At 44.8% G+C, this 13047-nt stretch overlaps 1 protein-coding gene across 1 annotated transcript in view; it reads right to left on the bottom strand.

The window, feature by feature from the left end:
- Nucleotides 1-13047, bottom strand: part of LOC109938442 (semaphorin-5B-like) — a 197476-nt gene that overhangs the window by 132245 nt on the left and 52184 nt on the right. The gene's annotated exons all lie outside the window — the stretch shown is intronic.

The raw sequence follows: 13047 nt of genomic DNA on the forward strand, positions 1-13047 counted from the left end.
TTCCTACTATCTCTGAAACATAAATGCAAATGTGGTTGAGAGGCAGTGTTTGAGAGGGAGAGTATCTGAGAGGCAAAGAGGACAGTGTATGAGAGAGAGAGCAAGCAGGTTTTTGGAGGATTGAGAGAGAGAGAGAGAGAGCCATATGTGAACAAAGGGAAGAAAGTGTCCTGGGGAGGACCAGAGAACCCAATGCCCATTCAAACTTGTTCACCCGGTAGCAAATGAACTAGCTCTGGGTGTCTCTCTTTTCTCATTCACGCCTCCTCCCCTCGTGATGCCCCTGACTGTGATCTCTTGAGGTTCCTGTACTCCTTATATATGTTTCTTGGTGCAGACTCTATTTCTCAGTTGAAAGTGGCCTCCCATCAGCCACGAAAGCATGCTGGGAGTTAGAACTGGGGCTGCTCATTGGCCAGGACAATGCACCTCTCAGGTACTGAGTCCAAAACCTCCTTACTCTGAGCTTCTGTAAATCTGACGGAGCTGATTCGGAAGAACTCTGCAGACGTGGGATGCCATAAAGCTCATCGGCCAGTCAAATAGGATCAGGCGCAAATGAGATGCCAAATGTATGTTTAATTACTTTTTATTCTTTTATCAGGTGTAACCACAGCTGGCAGGGCTAGAGTCTTTTGTCCATTCCTAACTGTCCTGGAGATGGTGGTAGTGAGCTCCCCTCTTGAACAGCTGAAATCTACATGAGGTGGATACACCCACGATGCCCTTAGGGAGGGAATTCCAGGATTTTGACCCAGCGACAGTGAAGGGACAGTGATATATTTCCAAGTCAGGATAGTGACTGGGTTGGAGGGGAACTTGCAGGTGGTGGTGTTCCCATGTATCTGCTATCCTTGTCCTTCTAGATGGCAGCGGTCTTGGGTTTGGAAGATGCTATTGGAGGGACATGAGTGAAATCCTGCAGTGCATCTTGTACACAGTGCAGACTGAGCATCAATGGTTGTAGAGTGATTAAGGATATGTAGGTAAAGCAGAAAATGTATGGACAAAGACAACACTCACTTCAGCTGTGGCTGTAGTCCTGGTGAACTGGGATCATCCCTCGACAAGGCCTTTACCTCCTCTACCTCCGAGTACAATTGACCTCTCAGGATGATGAAATAAAAGGCTTGGTGTAATGCAAAATTATTTCCCCCAAGAAAGATTTCCCTCCCAATTATTGCCTTGAAAGAACTGATTCACTTTATGGGTACGGTTCTACAAGAATCTATCATTAGCCAGAGTTTACACCTGCCCATCGGCTTGGTCAATGAACATCAGGAGGAACGTGGGAATGGAGGATTAGGCCATTAGACTGCTCAGCCGATCCAGACCATGGTTAATCATCTACCTCCACACCATATTCCCATAACATTCCCAACGCCCCTTCATGTAATTAGTAAGTGGAAATCTATCAATCTCCGTCTTGAAATCACTTAATAACTGAGATTCCACAGTCATAGAGGCTAGAGTCCTACAGGTCTACAGCACAGAAAAAGGCCCTTCAGCCCATTACGTTGGTGCCAGTCAAAAACAACCACCTAACTTTTCTACTCAGAGATGGTAAGAACTGCCGACGCTGGAGTCAGAGATAACACAGTGTGGAGCTGGAGGAACACAGCAGGCCAGGCAGCATCAGAGGAGCAGGAAAGTTGGCGTTTCGGGTTGTGACTCTTCTTCAGAAAACTATTCTACTCCCATTTTCCAACACTTGGCCCGCAGTCTTGTACACCTTGGCATCGCAAGAGTACATCTAAATACTTCTTATTTGCCAGAGCAAGTGGCTAAGGCTGAAATATTGAATATTTTCAAGAAGAATACATAGTTATTAGGGCTAAAGGGATCAAAGGGTATGGGGAGAAAACAGGAACAGGGGACTGAATTGGATAATCAGCCATGATCATATTGAATGGTGGAGCAGGTTCGAAGGGCCGAATGGCCTACCCCTGCTCCTATTTTCTACATTTCTACGTTTCCAAATTGCTTGCTGTTCGCTAGATGCCTGCAGAGTTTGCCTGAGACTTGGGGGAGGGGTGAGAGAGAATAGAGACCAGTGTTCCTTTTCAAAGTGAGTGAACATTGGTCACAGCAAAGTGGCTTTTATTGTTCAACTTCCCTTCTTCCATCTGGCTGCCCCACACCTAGTTGAACCCGTTTTGTTTTCCTAACAGTGGCAGCACTGAGTGGTGTGCTTTGAGGTGAGAATGATTGATTTCCACAAAGACAGACTGGCCGCACACCCTCCATGACCTCCTGTGGCCTTGCTTGCTTGAGGTAGGAGCATTATCAAAAGTTGATCTCTGGGACGAAGCCTATTTCATCACGAATCCTCTCAGTATCCTTTTCCTGAAGGCCCTGACTCACCAAAATCTCTCCAAAACTTCCAGCCGTCAGATTTCAGATAAGGCCTTGGCAGGAGTGGGTGAAATCTTATCGAGAACTAGCCCCTCCCTCACTCACTCCTTCCAACAAAAAGATACATTCATCTAGCACCCATTGTAACCCACTGGGAGAAAGAAATGGACACAGAACCAAAGAACGGGACAAAAGGACTGAGTTGAAGAAAAGGATGTCCAATGTAGTGTAGGACACACAGCAACTCTGTTGACATACCTTGCCCTGATAGCAATGTGACAATGATCAAGTAACCTAACGTTGCAGCTCCGTGAAATCACTCATCGCTAGCGTTTCACACAAATGGATTTTGGGAAATATGGATTGCTGAAGGAGCTATAAATTGTTTTCCTACTGACTTCCCCTTTCATTGTCTGACTTCCTAGATTAGGGCCCCAGGGTTGAGGTAACGGAGTGAGTCGGTGAAGCTTCAGTCTGAGAAATAAGTCGCTGTTACATTGCTCCTGTCATAAACGTCAATGGATACAGGCTCTCCAACCTTTCCTCATAAGCTAACACGCCCCCATCCCAGATATTATTTTATGAAGTGGAGGTACCAGCGTCGGACTGGGGTGGACAAAGTCAAAGTCACATGACACCAGGTTATAGTCCAACAGGTTTATTTAAGATCACAAGCTTTCGGCGCACTGTTCCTTCGCTAGGTGAAGGTATTACTTAAGCCTTTATTTAAGAAAGGCTGTAAGGAGAAGCCTGGAAACTATAGGCCTGTGAGCCTGACATCGGTGATAGGTAGGTTGTTGAAGGTAATTCTGAAAGGTAGGATTTACATGCATTTGGAGAGGCAAGGAGAGTTTAGCTTGGTTTTGTGCATGGGAAATTGTGTCTCACAAACTTGATTGAGTCTTTAGAGGAAGTAACCAAAAAAAAATTGATGTGGGCAGAGTGGTAGATGTCGTTTACATGCTCTTTAGAAAAGCCTTTGAAAAGGTGTCTAAACGGTAAACTAGTTGGTAAAGTTAGATCACATGGGATTCAGGGAAAGCTTGCCAATTGGATACAAATTTGGCTTGATGGTCAGAGACAGAGGGTGGTGGTGGAGAGTTATTTTACAGACTGGAGGCCTGTGACCAGCTGTGCTGCACAGGGATCAGTAGTGGTGCCACTTTTGTTTGGGTGAGTATATAGGAAGCATGGTTTGTAAGTTTGCGGATGACACCAAGATTGATGGTATAGAACATAGAACAGTACAGCACAGTACAGACTCTTCGGCCCACAGTGTTGTGCCGACCTATTATCCTACAAAGATCATTCTACCCTGCATACCCTACATTTTACTATCCTCCATGTGCCTATCCAAGAGTCGCTTAAAAGTCTCTAAAGTATCTGACTCCACTACCACTGCCGGCAGTGCATTCCACACACCCACCACTCTCTGTGTGAAGAACCTACCTCTGACATCTCCCCTATACCTACTCCAATCACCTTAAAATTATGCCCCCTCATAATAGTCATTTCCGCCCTGGGAAAAAGTCTCTGACTATCCACTCTACCTATACCTCTCATCATCTTGTACACCTCTATCAAATCACTTCTCATCCTTCTTCGCTCCAATGAAAAAAGTCCTAGCTCCCTCAACCTTTCCTCATAAGACCTGCCCTCCAGTCCAGGCAGCATCCTGGTAAATCTCCTCTGCGCCCTCTCTAAAGCTTCCACATCTTTCCTATAATGAGGTGACCAGAACTGAACACAATATTCCAAGTGTTGTCTTCCCAGAGTTTTATAGAGCTGCAGCATAACCTCACGGCTCTTAAAGTTGATTCCCCTGCCAATGAAAGCCAACACACCATACGCCTTCTTTACAACCCTATCAACTTGGGTAGCAACTTTGAGGGATCTATGGACATGGACCCCATATCCCTCTGTTCCTCCACACTGCCAAGAATCCTACCATTAGCCCTGTATTCTGCATTCAAATTCGACCTTCCAAAATGAATCAATTCACACTTTTCTGGGTTGAATTCCATCTGCCACTTCTTTTCCCAGCTCTGCATCCTGTCAATGTCCCATTGCAATCTACAACAGCCCTCCACGCTGTCCACAACTCCACCAACCTTCGTGTCATTGGCAAACTGGCGGTGAAGAAGGTCATCTAAGATTGCAAAGAGATCTTGATAATTGAGTCAATGGGCTGAGGAGTAGCAGATGGAGTATAATTTGGATAAATGCGAGGTATTGCATTTTCATAAAACAAACGAGGTAGGACTTATACCATCAGTGGTTATGGGCCTGGGTAGTGTTGTAGAACACAGAGACCTAGGGGTTCAGATATATACTTCTTTGAAAGTTGCACCACAGGTAGACAGGATGGTTAAAAAGGCATTTAGTGCGATTGTCTTCATTGCTCAGACCTTTGAGTATAGGAGTTGGGATGTCATACTGACGTTGTATAGGATATTGGTGAGGCCTGTTCTGGAGAACTGTGTCCAGTTCTGATTGCTCTGCCATACAAAGGATATTATTAAAATGCAGTAGCTTCAGAAAAGATTTACCAGGATATTGCCAGAAATGGAGGATTTGAGTTATAACAAGAAGCTGGATAGGCTGGGAGTTTTTCCACTGGAGCTTAGGATGTTGAGGGGTGACCTTATAGAGGTTTATAAAGTCACGTGATGCATTGATAAGGTGAATAGCAAGGGTCAGTTCCCTATGGTGGGGCAGTTCAAAACTAAGGGGCAACTTTTACAGATGAAAGCGTTCTATCCGGATGCAAAACAGCCTGGTACAGCAACTGCTCTGCCCAGGACCGTAGGAAACTACAGAAGGTTGTGTGCACAGCCCAGACAATCACGGAAGCCAACCTTCCATCCATGGACTCCATTTATAGTTTTCACTGCTGTGGAAAGGCTGCCAACATCATCAAAGACACCTCCCACCCCAGTAATGCTCTCCTGCAACCTCTTCCATCAGGCAGAGGATACAGAAGCTTGAACACACACACAAGCAGGTTTAAGAACAGCTTTTTCCCTGCCATTATCAGGCTGATGAATGGACTCTCTAACTTCAAATAATGTTGATCTTGCTTCGCGCACCTCCTGTGCGGTGTAAACTGTATGCATAGTCTGTGCAAGCACCCTATAATCTGTATGTCATTGTTTACTATGATATGTCTGTGCTGCTCGTAGACAAAGCTTTTCACTGTACTTAGGTACACATGACTACAATGAATCGGATCAAATCAAATATTTTTAAGATGAGTGGAGAATGTTTAAAAAAGACATGAGGGGCAATGTTTTTACACAGAGAGTGGTCTGTGTGTGGAATGAATTGCCGGAGGAAGTGGTGGATGCAGGTACAGTTACAACATTTATAAGACATTCGGATAAGTACATATATAGGAAAGGTTTGGAGGGATAGGGGCCAAACGCAGGCAGGTGGGAGTAGTTTAGTTTGGGAACATGGTTGGCGTAGACTAGTTGGATTGAAAGGCCTGTTTCTGTGCTGTATGTCTCTATGACTGTATATCAGTGGAGTGACCAATAATTTATACTGCACTATAATTCAATAAGTCGTCAAAGGATAAATTGACTCCAAAAGCTGTTGCTTTTGGCACTGGTTACATTATTAATTACATTTACATTATTAATATCCTAAATAAAATCCAAAAGAACTGCAGGTCAGTTCTGATGAAGGGTCACTGGACCTGAAATATTAAATAGCTATTAATACCCTATCTTTTTTTAATTCGTTGTCAGGATGAGGGTGTTACTCGCTGAGTCCGCATTTATTGCTTATCAGTTAAGACTCAAATACATTTCTGTGGGTCTGGAGTCACATGGAGTCCAGATGGGGTAAGGATGGAAGTTTCCTTCCCTTACAGACATTAGTGAACCAGATGGGTTTTTCCTGACAATTGACAGGCAGTCATCATTAGACTCTTAAATCTAGATTTTTATTGAATTCAAATTCCACCATCTGCCATGGCGGGATTCAAACCCTGGTCCCCAGAACGTTACCTGGGTCTCTGGATTAATCGTCCAGTGATAATACCACTAGGCCATCATCTCACCTTACAATCTAGGCATCCACAAACTGGCTGATTCAGTTGAACTGACCATATATAAATTTATGTCAAACTGACAGAACCCTTTTTTTTTCATTCATTTGTGGGATGTGGGCGTTGCTGGCTGGCCAGCATTTATTGCCCATCCCTAGTTGCCCTTGAGAAGGTGGTGGTGAGCTGCCTTCTTGAACCGCTGCAGTCCTCCTGCTGTGGGTTGACCCACAATGTTATTACGGAGGGAATTCCAGGATTTTGACCCAGCGACAGTAAAGGCGACCTGCCCTAACCCATCAATCAGTCAGAAAATAAGAGACCACAATCCATTCACTTGGACCAGACACTTGTTGAGAGAGATTGGAGAGAGCGACATTGGTGAATTAGGCACTTACTCTGCCATGGTTACAATGAAGCAATGACTGGGTCAGTACGTTAATTGGTTATAGATATTGCTGGCAAGCCCAGTGCTCATCCCTGGTTGCCCTGGAGATGGTAGTGGTGAGATGACACTGCAGGTCATGTGCTGTAGGTAGATCCAAAGAGCTGTTCAGGATAGCAAAAGAACTTTGACACATCAGCAAAGGGCCAAATATCACAAATTTATTACTTTCTGGGGCAGCAGCAGATTTTCTTTAACACCCCATTCAACTGATTGACAAGAAAGGACCACAATATCTCATCTGAAGGGACAGGACACGTAGAAAATGCTGCCATTTCTCGATATTACACTGAAGTATTGAATTCACCCAGGCTCTTTACATCATCTTTCAAACCAATGATCACTTCTACCTAGAAGGACAAGGGCAGCAGCTACATGGGAACACCATCCCCTGCAAGTTCCCCTGCACTCACCGTCTTGACTTGGAAATATATCACCATTCCTTCAGTGTCGCTGGGTCAAAATCCTGGAATTCACTCCGTAATAGTTTTATGGGCTTACCTTAGCACATGGACTATAGTAGTTCAAGGAGGTAACTCACCACCAGATGATGGGCAATAAATGCTGGCCCAGCCAGCAAGACTCACATCCCATGAATGAATTAAAATATCTGGAATCCTGCAGCACAGACATTATATATCCAACCAGCCCATCAATTCCACTCAAGCATTCTGCCACCTTTCTTCACCTAAATCTCCCTTCAATACTCTCTGTTCCCTTTTCCCTCATGTGCTTGGCGAGTTTCCCTTTAACTGCATCCAGATTATTCACCACAAACCCTCTGTGTTGTACCGGATTCCACATTTTCACTACTCTTTGAAGAAAGAAGCTTCTTCACAATTCCCCAGTTGGGTGTCTTGGTGACCGTCTTACACTGGTAGCTCCTGGATCCACTCTTCCCTACAAATGGAAGGAATGGGTATGTCTGCCGGCTTGTCACTCCAATCCAACTCAATTAACCAAGGACAGCTCTGCATTTCTGGCTGAAACTTCCATTGCCAACACCATTAGAAACTGTGGAGCAGTCTCCCATCAGAGTCCTTCTTCATGGCCTTGGGTAGTCAGTGTAGGGGACGAGCAATCTAAATCACATTCCCTTTTATGGCCCTGGTTACCACATTCTGGTAAACCTTACTTCATTAACAAACTGATAAGCTTTGGGACATTTAAGTAGGTTTTCATTGTGTTAGTGAATGAATGTGAGTGAGAGAGGTGCCAGCTAGATGGGGTGGCTGGGTCATGAGGTCAGGCCATGTCACGGGGAGTGTCAATGAGGGAATTAGAGAGCAGGGAGGATTGGCAATGGGTGAAATTGGCAGTTGAATAGTTACCTAGGGGTTGGGACTGAATGTTCACATGTGTGCCAGTCTACATTTGAGCACTAGCATGTTGTAAAGGTCACAATTAGAAAATTACCCACTAGTCACTAATTACCCACTAGTATTGCAGGTAAAGACTCACTCTCTCACACCCAGTGGTAGAAGTCAGCTAGCAGGACAACTAAAGGGAGTTCCTCTCACATTGTGAGGGCTGCAAACTAGTTAAAAAGTGAATTTCCATCAATCTATAAACCAAAAACCATGAAACTGACAGCTCAAATATCAATGTCAACGTTACCAGTAACCTCTACTGCAATGGCTACAACATTCAACCATCCATTTTCCCAGACAGTTCGAGACTCATCTATGTATCTGTATCTTTTTAACTTTTACTCTTTTGGACTCATTTGTAATTTCTGTGCATATGTCTTGTGTTGTGAATTCTACCCCTGTTTAGTAATGACTAAACTCACTGTTTTTGCTAATTCAAGAAAACCTCATTAAACTGGCTCCTTTGAAAACATGAGTACACTTGGGTCCAAGAGAAAGATAAGGGATCATTTTCTGAATTAAACTTGTTGAAACTAACCGAGGGATGGCTGAACAAAGAATGGGAGTAAGTTCATCCTTCCTTAGCCCGAAGGGTAACAGTTTGGAATGTGACAAATTGGGAAGCCTCACCTGCTGTCTGTCTATAACATCTGATATTTACATCCACACATTGCAGTTAGCATCCTTGTAAATCCACTCTGCACCCTCTCTGGTGCCTCTATATCCTATTCATCATATAGATACCGGAACTGCATGTAATAAGCAAAGTGCAGTCCAACTAATGTTCTACCCAGGTTTGGCATAAATCTGCTACTTTTTAAACCTGTCCCAATGGAAATAAAGCCCACTGCTTAGTTTGTTTATTTATGGCCTTGCTAACCCTTAGTGATTGTCGTATTTATAGCTTGTGGTCCCTTTATTCCTGACGCGCACTCAATCGGCCCAGATGTGATTGTGGTTTGAACACACAACTTATTGGCTCAGAGGCTGGTGTGCTGTTAATTGAGTGCACCTAACACCTAAAACATCTGGGCAGGAGGGGTTAAATCAAAAAAGCAATGGAATTCTGGCTGCAGGATGTGCTGTACTCTCCACTCCTGGCTCACAATTAGTTTATTGCTCCTTCATCCAATTATAATTGGTTCTGAACCATTCACCGAGAGAAACAGCGAACAGTGCTTTGAGGAGATTTGGCATGGGTCAAAGGTAGTAATTGAATCCTGAGTTATTCCTGAATTGCATCAACAGAGAGATCAAAGCCCAGGTAGTTTCATATACAGTCACTTGAAACACTCAATTGAGTTACTACCTTGTAAATGACAGGCAGCCATTTGGTGTTTGGCTACTTCCTGCTTTCACTTATTTTGAAAGTACAGGGAGACACTGCTGCAGACTCTTTGATTTCACTGAAGATACCATGTTTCTCTGGTCTTTCCTCCATCTCCCCCCAGTTTACAGAGAGACTCTTTCTTCTCCGTTATGAAGTGGGACTGGAGGTAACAAGTAAAGCTGGGCCACTTAGGAGGGTAATAAGGGAGCAATTGTACGTGCAACCAACTGTGGAGATATGGGATTCTCTCCCGGGCTGACACACAATGTCGAACAGGGGGAGTATGCCCTTTGAGCCGACTCCACCATTCAAATAAGATCAAGGGGATACTCGCTGATGATTGCACATCGTTTAGCACCATTCACGACTCGTCAGATACTGGACCAATCCGAATCCAAATCCCAGCCAACGACACCCACATCCCACAAATGAATAAAAACAACTTCAATCTCCCAGATAACAAGGTGTAGAGCTGGATGAACACAGCAGGCCAAGCAGCATCAGTGGAGCAGGAAGGCTGACGTTTCAGGTCTAGACCGTTCTTCAGAAATGGGGGAGGGGAAGGGGATTCTGAAATAAATAGGGAGAGAGGTGGAAGCGGATAGAAGATAGGTGGAGAGGAGACAGACAGTCAAAGAGGCGGGGATGGAGCCAGTAAAGGTGAGTGTAGGTGGGGAGGTAGGGAGGAGATAGGTCAGTCCAGGGAGTACGGACAGGTCAAGGTGGCGGGATGAGGCTAGTAGGTAGGAGATGGGGGTGGGACTTGAGGTGGGAGGAGGGGATAAGTGGGAGGAAGGACAGGTTAGGGAGGCGGGGATGAGCTGGGCTGGTTTTGGGATGTGGTCGGGGGAGGGGAGAATTTGAAGCTTGTGAAGCCCTGGGCTGCAGGGTTCCCAAGCGGAATATGAGGTGCTGTTCCTGCAACCTTCGGGTGGCATCGTTGTGGCACTGCAGGAGGCCCAGGATGGACATGTCGTCTAAGGAGTAGGAGGGGGAGTTGAAATAGTTCGCGACTGGGAAGTGGAGTTGTTTGGTGCGAACCGAGCGTAGGTGTTCCGCAAAGCGGTCCACAAGCCTCCGCTTGGTTTCCCCAATGTAGAGGAGGCCGCATCGGAAACAGCGGAAACAGTATAGCACATTAGCAGATGCTGCTGAGTGAAAATCCCATGTGAGAAACTACAGGCCTTCCAAATTTTCCTTCAACAACTTTTTATTTATTACTTATGAAAATGTTGAAAGTAAACACAAACATAGGAACTTGTGAAATAGGGGCAACAGTAGGCCATTCAGCCCCTCTAGCCTGCTCCAGTATTCAATAAAATCCTGGATGATCGTTTTGAGTTTTGAATTCCTATCTATCCCGATTATCCTTGAGTCACCTGCCTAACAAGAATGCATCTACTTCTGTCTTGAAAATATCCAATGATTCTATCTCCATGGCTTTCTAAGGCAGAGCGTTCTACAGTTCCACCACCCTCTAAGAGAAAAGAATTCTCTTCATCTCAGTCTTGAAAAGATGACCATTAATTTTTAAACAGTGGCCCTGGTTCTGGACTTTTGTCAAGGTATGGGTAGTGTGTGCAGTGGGTTTGGGTAAAGGTAAAGTTGCCTTTGTTGTAGAGGACCATTCTCTCATCAGAAAGAGGGAGGACCAGTGCTGGTGTAAACACTGAATCCCTACAGTGTGGAAGCAGGCCATTCAGTCCATACTGACCCCCCAAACAGCATCCCACCCAGTCCTACCCTCCTACCCAATCCCTGCAACACTGCACTTCCAATGGCTAATCCACCGAGCCTTCACATCCCTGGACACTACGGGGCAACTTAACATGGCCAAACCACCTAATGTGCACATCTTTTAGACTGCGGGAGGAAACTGGAGCACTGGAGGAAACCCATGCATACACAGGAAGAAAGTGTAAACTGCACACAGACAGTCGCCCGAGGGTGGAACCAAACCTGGGTCTCTGGCGCTGTGCGGCAGCAATGCTAACCACTGAGCCACCGTGCCCCCCTGAGGGTCACCACACCACAGGCAAAGGGAGGGGTTGAGAAGGTACATGGTAACCTCGGCTGGTGTAGGAATTGTATCTGTGCTGCTGAAGTCACTGCATTACAAACCAGCTATCCAGCTAACTGAGCTAACCAAACCCCCAACCCTCTGGACTTTGGTCAAAAACCTGCACGAACAAGTCAGAGGCTGGCAATGACATCACAACGCAATGACATCACAACACAAATGACATCACAAAACCTCAACAAGTATGTCCTATAAGAACCGGCGGCTCTAAAACAAGTGCATGCTGGGATAGCCAATGATCTTGACACTTAAAGCCTCCTCCTGATTTTGTGAGGAAGGGTCACCGGACCCGAAACATTAATTCTGTTTTCTTCCTTCACAGATGCTGCCAGACGTGCTGAGCTTTTCCAGCAACTTTGTTTTTGTTCCTGATTTTGTGAGCCAGATGTGGTTTCCAAGCTCTAGACTATACATTTTTCGCTTTTCTTCCCTTCAGAAAAAATTGTTGGAACAATATCATTCATCATTCGCACAGTGATTCTTCCCACCAGTTCAACTAAAACCTTATTAATAAAATTAAAAGGTCTGGCTTACAGCCGAGAGGTAAACTGAATCTTAGCAATTGCAGTGGAAAAATGAGATAGACAAAGGCATTAGACCTGCAACCTGAAGGAGCAATCAATCACTGACCAGCTTAGCTCTGTACCATTCGCTCACAAACACTTAACATTCAACTAACTTCCCCTTGCACTGTTCCCTTACTCAGGAATTCTGGAGAAGTTGCAAAATATATTTGCAAAAATGGCACCAGGAAAGTTTGGAAAGGTTCTTCCAAGCTAAGGGGTTACCCAAAAGAAGTTACAAAAATTAGGAATGGTATCAGCAGAGTAGATGTTCCAGTCCCAGAGACTTCCCTAAATTTAGAGGTCAAAATAATTAAAATGATCCACTAACGAACCCATAATTGAATTAAGAAGAAGTCTATTTACACAGGGATAGTAGGAACTGCACATGCTGGAGAATCTGAGATAACAAGGTGTAGAACTGGATGAACACAGCAGGCCAAGCAGTATTTTTTAGTTTATTCTTTCATGGGATATGGGCATCACCAGAAAGGTCAACATTTCACATACCCCTAACTGCCTTTTTTCTTAGTGGCTTGTTCAGCTATTTCAGAGAGTAGTTAAGAGTCATGTGCTTTGCTGTGGGTCTGGAGTTACACGTAGGACAGGCGGGGTAAGGGCAGCAGAACAGATAGACAGCAATTATTTAACCAGATGGGCTCCAGATTTATTATACAAATTCAAATTCTGCAGGTTGCTTTGGTGTTGGAACTTGAATCTATGCTCCCAATTATCCTGGGCTTGTGGACTACTAGTGAGGTGGCTTACCATTATGCTACCGGGGGAAACACGTAAGCATGTGATGGTGAAAGAAATGGAAAGATGTGTTGATCCAGGAGAAGGACAAGTCTTG

The sequence above is a fragment of the Rhincodon typus genome, chromosome 7 (genome assembly GCF_021869965.1).
Source record: "Rhincodon typus isolate 14 chromosome 7, sRhiTyp1.1, whole genome shotgun sequence".
Lineage (NCBI taxonomy): Eukaryota > Metazoa > Chordata > Chondrichthyes > Orectolobiformes > Rhincodontidae > Rhincodon > Rhincodon typus.